The sequence below is a fragment of the Helianthus annuus genome, chromosome 15 (assembly GCF_002127325.2).
Source record: "Helianthus annuus cultivar XRQ/B chromosome 15, HanXRQr2.0-SUNRISE, whole genome shotgun sequence".
Lineage (NCBI taxonomy): Eukaryota > Viridiplantae > Streptophyta > Magnoliopsida > Asterales > Asteraceae > Helianthus > Helianthus annuus.
Window position 1 is genome coordinate 15925772 of NC_035447.2, and position 6797 is coordinate 15932568.

Genomic DNA, 6797 nt, shown 5'->3' on the forward strand with positions numbered 1-6797 from the left:
ATAGTTGGAGGGTAGAATGGTTGGATGGTAAAAGCCACCGACCATTGATTTTAAGGTTATAGTAATTTCCTTTTTTCCTTTCTCCTCCCAAGCAGATATGTGTCGCGCTTTTAGCATTCCAATTTTATCTTTTGGTATGAGAATTAATGGAATTCCCAGAGCATATTTCTTAGCAGGAATTCGCACTTTAGCAGCCGGTATATCAAAAATAACAGCAAATATATGTTCAGCTTCTAGAGCCTCAAAGACGCACCTATTTAGAAAATTTAGACAAATGCAATTATCAGACACATACAAAGCCTTAAATAAATGTTTAGAAAACCGTAAATTTTACCAGGTTGAACAAAGAGCAAGTCCATCAACCCGAAATAGTTGAGCGATGTCTTGATGAAGAACGTTGATCTCACGTGCATCCTTATTAGACTTACATAGACGTCGAATGTAGGACTCATCACGCAACACTTTTATTGAAGGACCAAGACAATCCTGGAATAGCTCAACAGCCTCATGTAATTCAACATTCTCTAAAAAAAAAATTAAAAAAATGTAAGAAACAAATCTAGACAAATGTCTCGGTATTTCACATGATAAATCTAGAAAAATGTCAACATGCTTTTCAAAAGACTTTAAAACTACAAAACAAAAGATATAAAACATATTATTATGAAATCAGAATACATCTATGTTTCACACCTGAGTTTCCGAGTCACATATGACATCATCATCATACTCAGTAAATCTTATTATGTATTTTGCTTGTAAAGCTTGTACAGACCTTTTTTTTTAAATTTATTATGTAGTTCAGTTGAAAATATTGATGCTTAATAATATTATTTAAGTACGAAAACTACTTTATACACTATCTAAATATTTGTCTAGTTTATTTACATAAATGATAAATATGACGTTTTAAACACACTCTTCAACATACTGCACAGGTTTAAGATTCAAATATCAACGTTCACAACGCGTTCTTACCAACGGTTAATGGAAAACACACACTTCAACGTAATGGAAATCACTTCACAGGTTTAAGATTCAAATATCGTCGTCTCTCGACATAATTGCAACTCCTTGCTAACGGAGTAAAGGTTAACTACACCTTTTTTTCTATCTAATTATCACTTTTTAAGCCACAGAAATAAACACTGGTGTAAATATCCAGTCTCAAGTTTGAATCTTCGCTTCTGCCAGTTTTTACCTCAGCTATATTTTATTGGTTAGTAGGACATTGTTGGGTTTTATGACGGCATTTTCAAGTAGCATATAATCAGTTTCTAATGTTTAGGCGCAGGGAAACTAATAGTCCCACCAATTTAATATCGAGTTTGGTTTGGTAATGTTGAGCTCGGACCAAAGATCTTGAGTGATTGATCCGCCAAAGCAACTCAAAAGAAAGAAAGCATATATCATTTATTATGCTCGTTTCAAGTTTGTTGGAATTAGTTATGTGGCGACATTAAAGGATCAAATAGGCGGCTTTGTTAAAAAGCAGTGGAATTAGTTATGCTCCTTTCAAGTTTTACATGTAAATCCAGAAATTATCTTATCATCACAACTATAAACAAAGAAGCACCTTCAAGAATAGAATAAATTATGGTCAGCATAAAATGATTAACACCTTACAGGCCATTTACTTGTATTTGTTAATTTCAAACAGCAATAAGAACAAATGGTTTCGTGGTGTAGTTGGTTATCACGTCAGTCTAACACACTGAAGGTCTCCGGTTCGAACCCGGGCGAAGCCAAATTCTATTTTATTTTGCATTTGTGTTCGAACCAGTTTTGTTAATTATTCATTTATTTTCACCCGTGATCAGGATTTCAGATTATCTTTCTATCTTTAATACGTCAAATAAATAAAAAGTTGCTTTAAGTTTAATAAAGTTAATAAACTATCATTACTCATCTCACATTTAAACTACTTTACAAGAAAAAGTTTTATGATTGGATCCAAACTTGAAGCGCGTTCCAACTTGTACATTACGGTTTCTTTTCATGAGATTAATCATTGTCTCCAGAAATTTGAATAACGCTTTTAAAGTTAAGTTTTATCGAGATAAATCAAGCTTTTTAAACAAACCGGCCGTGACACCAAGTAGTGACGACTCTAGACCAAAATTTTAGAGGTAATATTCAAACAATATCCTTTTTTATCATACTTTCATACAAATATTAAAGAAAATAAAAATACGATAATAGGACTTGGGAGGCGGCGGCGGCTGGCTGAGAGCGGAGGTGGGTGAGTGGGTCGTAGGTACGGGTGTAAACGAGCCGAGCGAAGCCGAGCTCGACGAGCTTGGCTCATTTTCGTCCCTGTAGTTTGTCCAATTATGCCAGTTCAGACCAAATTTCAAATTTATACCACTTCCGTCCCTAACATTCTTGAAACATGCCAGTTCCGTCCAAAAAAGCATGATTAACTGTCATTTTCGTCTGTGTGGTTTGTCTGATTATTCGATTCAACCTTAGTTTTTTTGGATGGAAGTGGCATGTTACAAGAATGTCAGGGACGAAATGGTACAAATTTGAAATGAAATTTGGCCTGAACTAGCATTATTGGACAAACCATGGGGACGAAAATGGTAGTTAACTCTAGTTGTTAATATTAAGGGTGTTTGGGATTGAGTTTGGAAATGACTTATTAATTTATTAGAGCCAGTAAGTCGTTTGGAAAAGCCCAAAATCCTGGCTTTTATAAATGACTTATTGACTTATTCACATGACATGCTCGAGCTCGGACTCAATAAATAAACGAGCTTTATTTTAAGCTCAAACTTGGTTCGAGCTCTATAAGACTCGACTCGTTTTAAGCTTTTTCTCTAGCAGCTCGCGAGCTGCTCAGCTAGTTTGCACACCTAGTCGCAGGTCGATGTTGATGTTGGACGTTGTTGTTTTGTTCCCATTTGAAAATCAAAAGAACCCATTAACCCAAGTAATTTGGGCTTTTAACCAACCATGTGTGCTTTTAATATTTTGTGTTTGTGTGAGCTATTGAGTTTTTAATTATAGTGTGCTTTTAACCATTTATTAGTGGGCTTTTGATCATAAATTTGCGGTTGGGCTTCAATAAAAACCAAAAGTTTTTGTTCTAAAATAATCTTACGGGTGACGTAAAATTTATTTCAGCGGCAACAAAATACAAAAACCCTATAAAAATAAATAAATTTGTGCTTGGTCGTAAAAGTTGAGAAGTAACGGTTGCTACCACTCCTATCTCTATATACCCGCCCCTGACACAAAGACCTGTACACTTGACCGAGTTTAACCAGCCCCGACCAATAATCAAGGGTTAACCAACCATTGGTTGTGGTTATGGCTATGCGGCCAAAGCTTGGTTATCAGTTATGGTTAACCCTCCATTACCGATCCCCATTGCACCATTTTATCATTTATATATTTTAATTTCAAATAATCAATTAAATAAATGAATACATTTCAAACCACCAAGCAGAAAATACTCAACCAAAGAATGGAGACTCGCCGGAAACATATTCATCTCCAATCTGCCGGATCGTTGCAGCGGGAATGATATTGCGGAGGCGATTAGAGGCTTGGGCACCATATTCGACATTTACATTGCAGGTAAAAGAAATAAGGAAGGGAAGAGATTTGGGTTTGTCACGTTGCTTGATATCAAAAATAAAGCGGAGATGGTTAAGAATCTGTCTGCCATTAAGCTCGGGGATTTTCGTTTGAAGTGTAACGTGGCGAGGTTTGTTCTTGAGGAAGGAGAAATCGATTCAAAGCAGAAACATCAGGAACAAAAGAGTTTTGTTCCAAAGGCAAGAAGTGAGGGAGGAGAGACTAGTCTGAGGAGGGACACGTTTGTTAATGGTTTATCTTTCAAAGAGGCTTTTGCGGGGGTTGCGAAGGGCAAAATGGTTGAGGTGGATGATAAATCAGAAGCGTTGGTACATTTGCATGGGAAGGCAGTGGTTGTTCGGATGGCGTCCCTTTTCACTCTGCAAAATGTGCGTACTATTCTAAAGGATTTGAAGTTGCATGAAGGCAAGATTCAATGCTTGGGGGGTTTGGTGGTTTTAATTGAATTCAATTCTAAGGACCAGGCGTCATTGGCTAAAGATGAACTTGTTGGTGTACCGGAGCACTTTGTGGCTCCGGAAATTTGGGAAGGACAGTATGTGGCTTTTGAACAAATAGCATGGTTGAAAATTTATGGTACTCCGATGTCTTTATTGGATAATAAGGTTGTTAACGATGTGGGGGGTTTGTTCGGAAAGGTGGTTAAAGGTGCAAGGGTTGAACGTATAGGGTTGGATAATTCGTTCCAGTTCATCGGTGTTTTAGTCAATCATGGAAACCAGATACAAGAAGAGGCATTCCTACGATGGAGAAGGAAAACGTTCAAGGTAGAGGACAGTAATGATTGGTTGGAGGATTTTGTCATTGATGTTGATGGGTATAACAGTGAAGAAGAGTCGAGCAAGGCACCGAAATCTGCTGCTGAAGTTGTTCGGCCGGTGGTTCAGTCGCCGGTGAGTGGAGTTAATGTTCAAGAGAATTTTATGGAAAACGGAAATTTGGGAATCAATTTCGTCAACGTTCCCGAAATTAACGGAGACTTTCCTTTCGTACGTAAGGAATGTATGGGAACGGGAGTTATGACAGAGAATCTTCAGGGGAATGTTATTAAAGAGGATGGGAATTTGCTTAAAAGAAAAAAGTCTATTAAAAAAGTGGTGGATATGGGCCAGGCTAGCTCAGGGGGCTATCCAAGTAGTAATGAAAGGCCCCATAAAGAGCCCAAAAAGGTTAATGATAAAGAGACCAATTTGTTGGGGGATGATCCTTTTAATTTGGCCCCATTCATTTTGGGCTCAGATGTTAATGTTGTCAAAACTAGAGGTGAAGGCCCTGTGACTACTTCCAATTCTTTTCAAGCTCTCATCGTAGAAGACGACAACGTTCTGCAAGACATGGAGGTCAATCGGGTGGATGAAACTGAGAGGTAACTTCCGGTTCGATCTCTGATGCTGATGTCCCCAAAGAAGTTGAAGTAACTAAAGTTATTGGAGGTAAGCTGGGAGTCCAATTACAAGGATTCGAAGTTTTGCTAGAGAACTCCATTCAAGGTGCAGGGTTACAAGCAGGTTTGAAATGAATTGTTTGTCCATAAATATAAGAGGCTTAAGGGTTGGGGGTAAGGTGAAAGGGGTGAAAGAGATGATTCGTAAATATGTGATTGACTTTGTAGCGATTCAAGAGTTTTTACTTACGACTGATTATAGATTTGATTTTGATTCTCTTTGGGGTACGGGGGATTATGGGGTGGACTCGGTCTGTGCTACTGGGAGATCGGGTGGGTTGATTAATATGTGGAATGCTCGTAAATTCATTAAGGTGGGATCGGTGGAGGATAGGAATTTTTTGATTACTAGAGGGACATTGGTTGAAGATGGTTCGGTTTTGAACTTGGTTAATGTGTATGCGCCTCAAAAGGCTATCGAGAAAAAGGCCCTATGGGAGCGTTTGATTGGGATTATTCAGGGGGGAGAGGGGACGTGGGTGTGTATTGGTGATTTTAATTCTGTCAGGTGGAAGGAAGAGAGAAAGAACTCAAAATTTAATAAAGGCATGGCAATCGATTTAATTGGTTTATTGAGGACTCTAATTTGCAGGAATATGTTATGCAAGGGAACAAGTTCACTTTTTCGTCTGGCAATGGGAATGAATGTAAACTGAGCAAAATTGATCGTGTGTTGGTGTGTCAAGAGTTCTTTAACAGATGGTCTGGGGCTTGTTTAAGGGCTTTACTGCGGTTTTTGTCGGATCATAGCCCGTTGTTGCTTTTGGTGCATGATTCTAACTTTGGAGCTAAACCTTTTAAATGGTTCAACTCTTGGTTAGAAAGGGATGGGTGTGAGCAGGTGGTTATTGGGGCCTTACAGGGCTCTTATGGTATTGGTTCGGCGGATGTTATGCTTCATAGGAAGTTGGGCGCGATTAGAAGTGGGTTGAGAGATTGGTGGAAAAAGGTGTCTAATAAAGAAGAAGATCACTTGGAGCTGATTAAAAAAGATGTTCAAGATTTAGAGCGCTTAATGGAGACCCGGGATTTAGAGGAGGAGGAAGTTTAGGTTTGGGAGGAAGGAAAAAAGGAATTGGAGAATATGTTGATTTTAAAAAATCGGGATCTTCAGCAGAAATCTAGAGTTAAATGGGCTTCTTTAGGGGATGAGAATTCGGGGTTCTTTCATCGGTGCATCAAAGGGAGGAGGGTTGCTAATGCTATTCCGGGGTTGGTAGTAGATGGTTCTTGGATCTCTAAACCGCCTCTAGTTAAAAGGGAGGTTTTGAGATTTTTCAGGAATCATTTTAAGGAGCATTGCTTTCACAGACCCATCTTTGGTTGTGATTATTTGAAACAGGTCTCGGAGGAAGGTATTGGGGAGCTTACGAAGCCGTTTTCTAAGGAAGAAGTTAAGGCGGCGGCTTTTGATTGTGGTGCAGATAAAGCGCCTGGGCCGGATGGTTTTAACTTTAGGTTTATTATGCACTTTTAGGCGTATCTGGAGGAAGACTTTATGAAGGTGTTTGAAGAATTTTATCATTCTGGGGAAATAAGCAAGGAGTGCAGTTCTTCTTTTATTACTCTTATTGCAAAAACTAAGACGCCTTTGGGATTGAAGGACTACAGACCTATCAATCTTATTGGGGTAATTAGTAAGATTATTTCTAAAGTGGTTGCGGCTAGATTGAAGAAAGTCATTGGGGAGGTGATCTCGAAATCGCAATCGGCTTTTGTGAAGGAGAGATACATTCTTGATGACCCT

At 38.6% G+C, this 6797-nt stretch overlaps 1 non-coding gene across 1 annotated transcript; it reads left to right on the forward strand.

The window, feature by feature from the left end:
• Positions 1-1674: 1674 nt before the first annotated feature.
• TRNAV-AAC lies at positions 1675-1748 on the forward strand. The gene has a single exon. It is a non-coding gene; the product is annotated as a tRNA-Val (tRNA).
• Positions 1749-6797: the final 5049 nt, after the last annotated feature.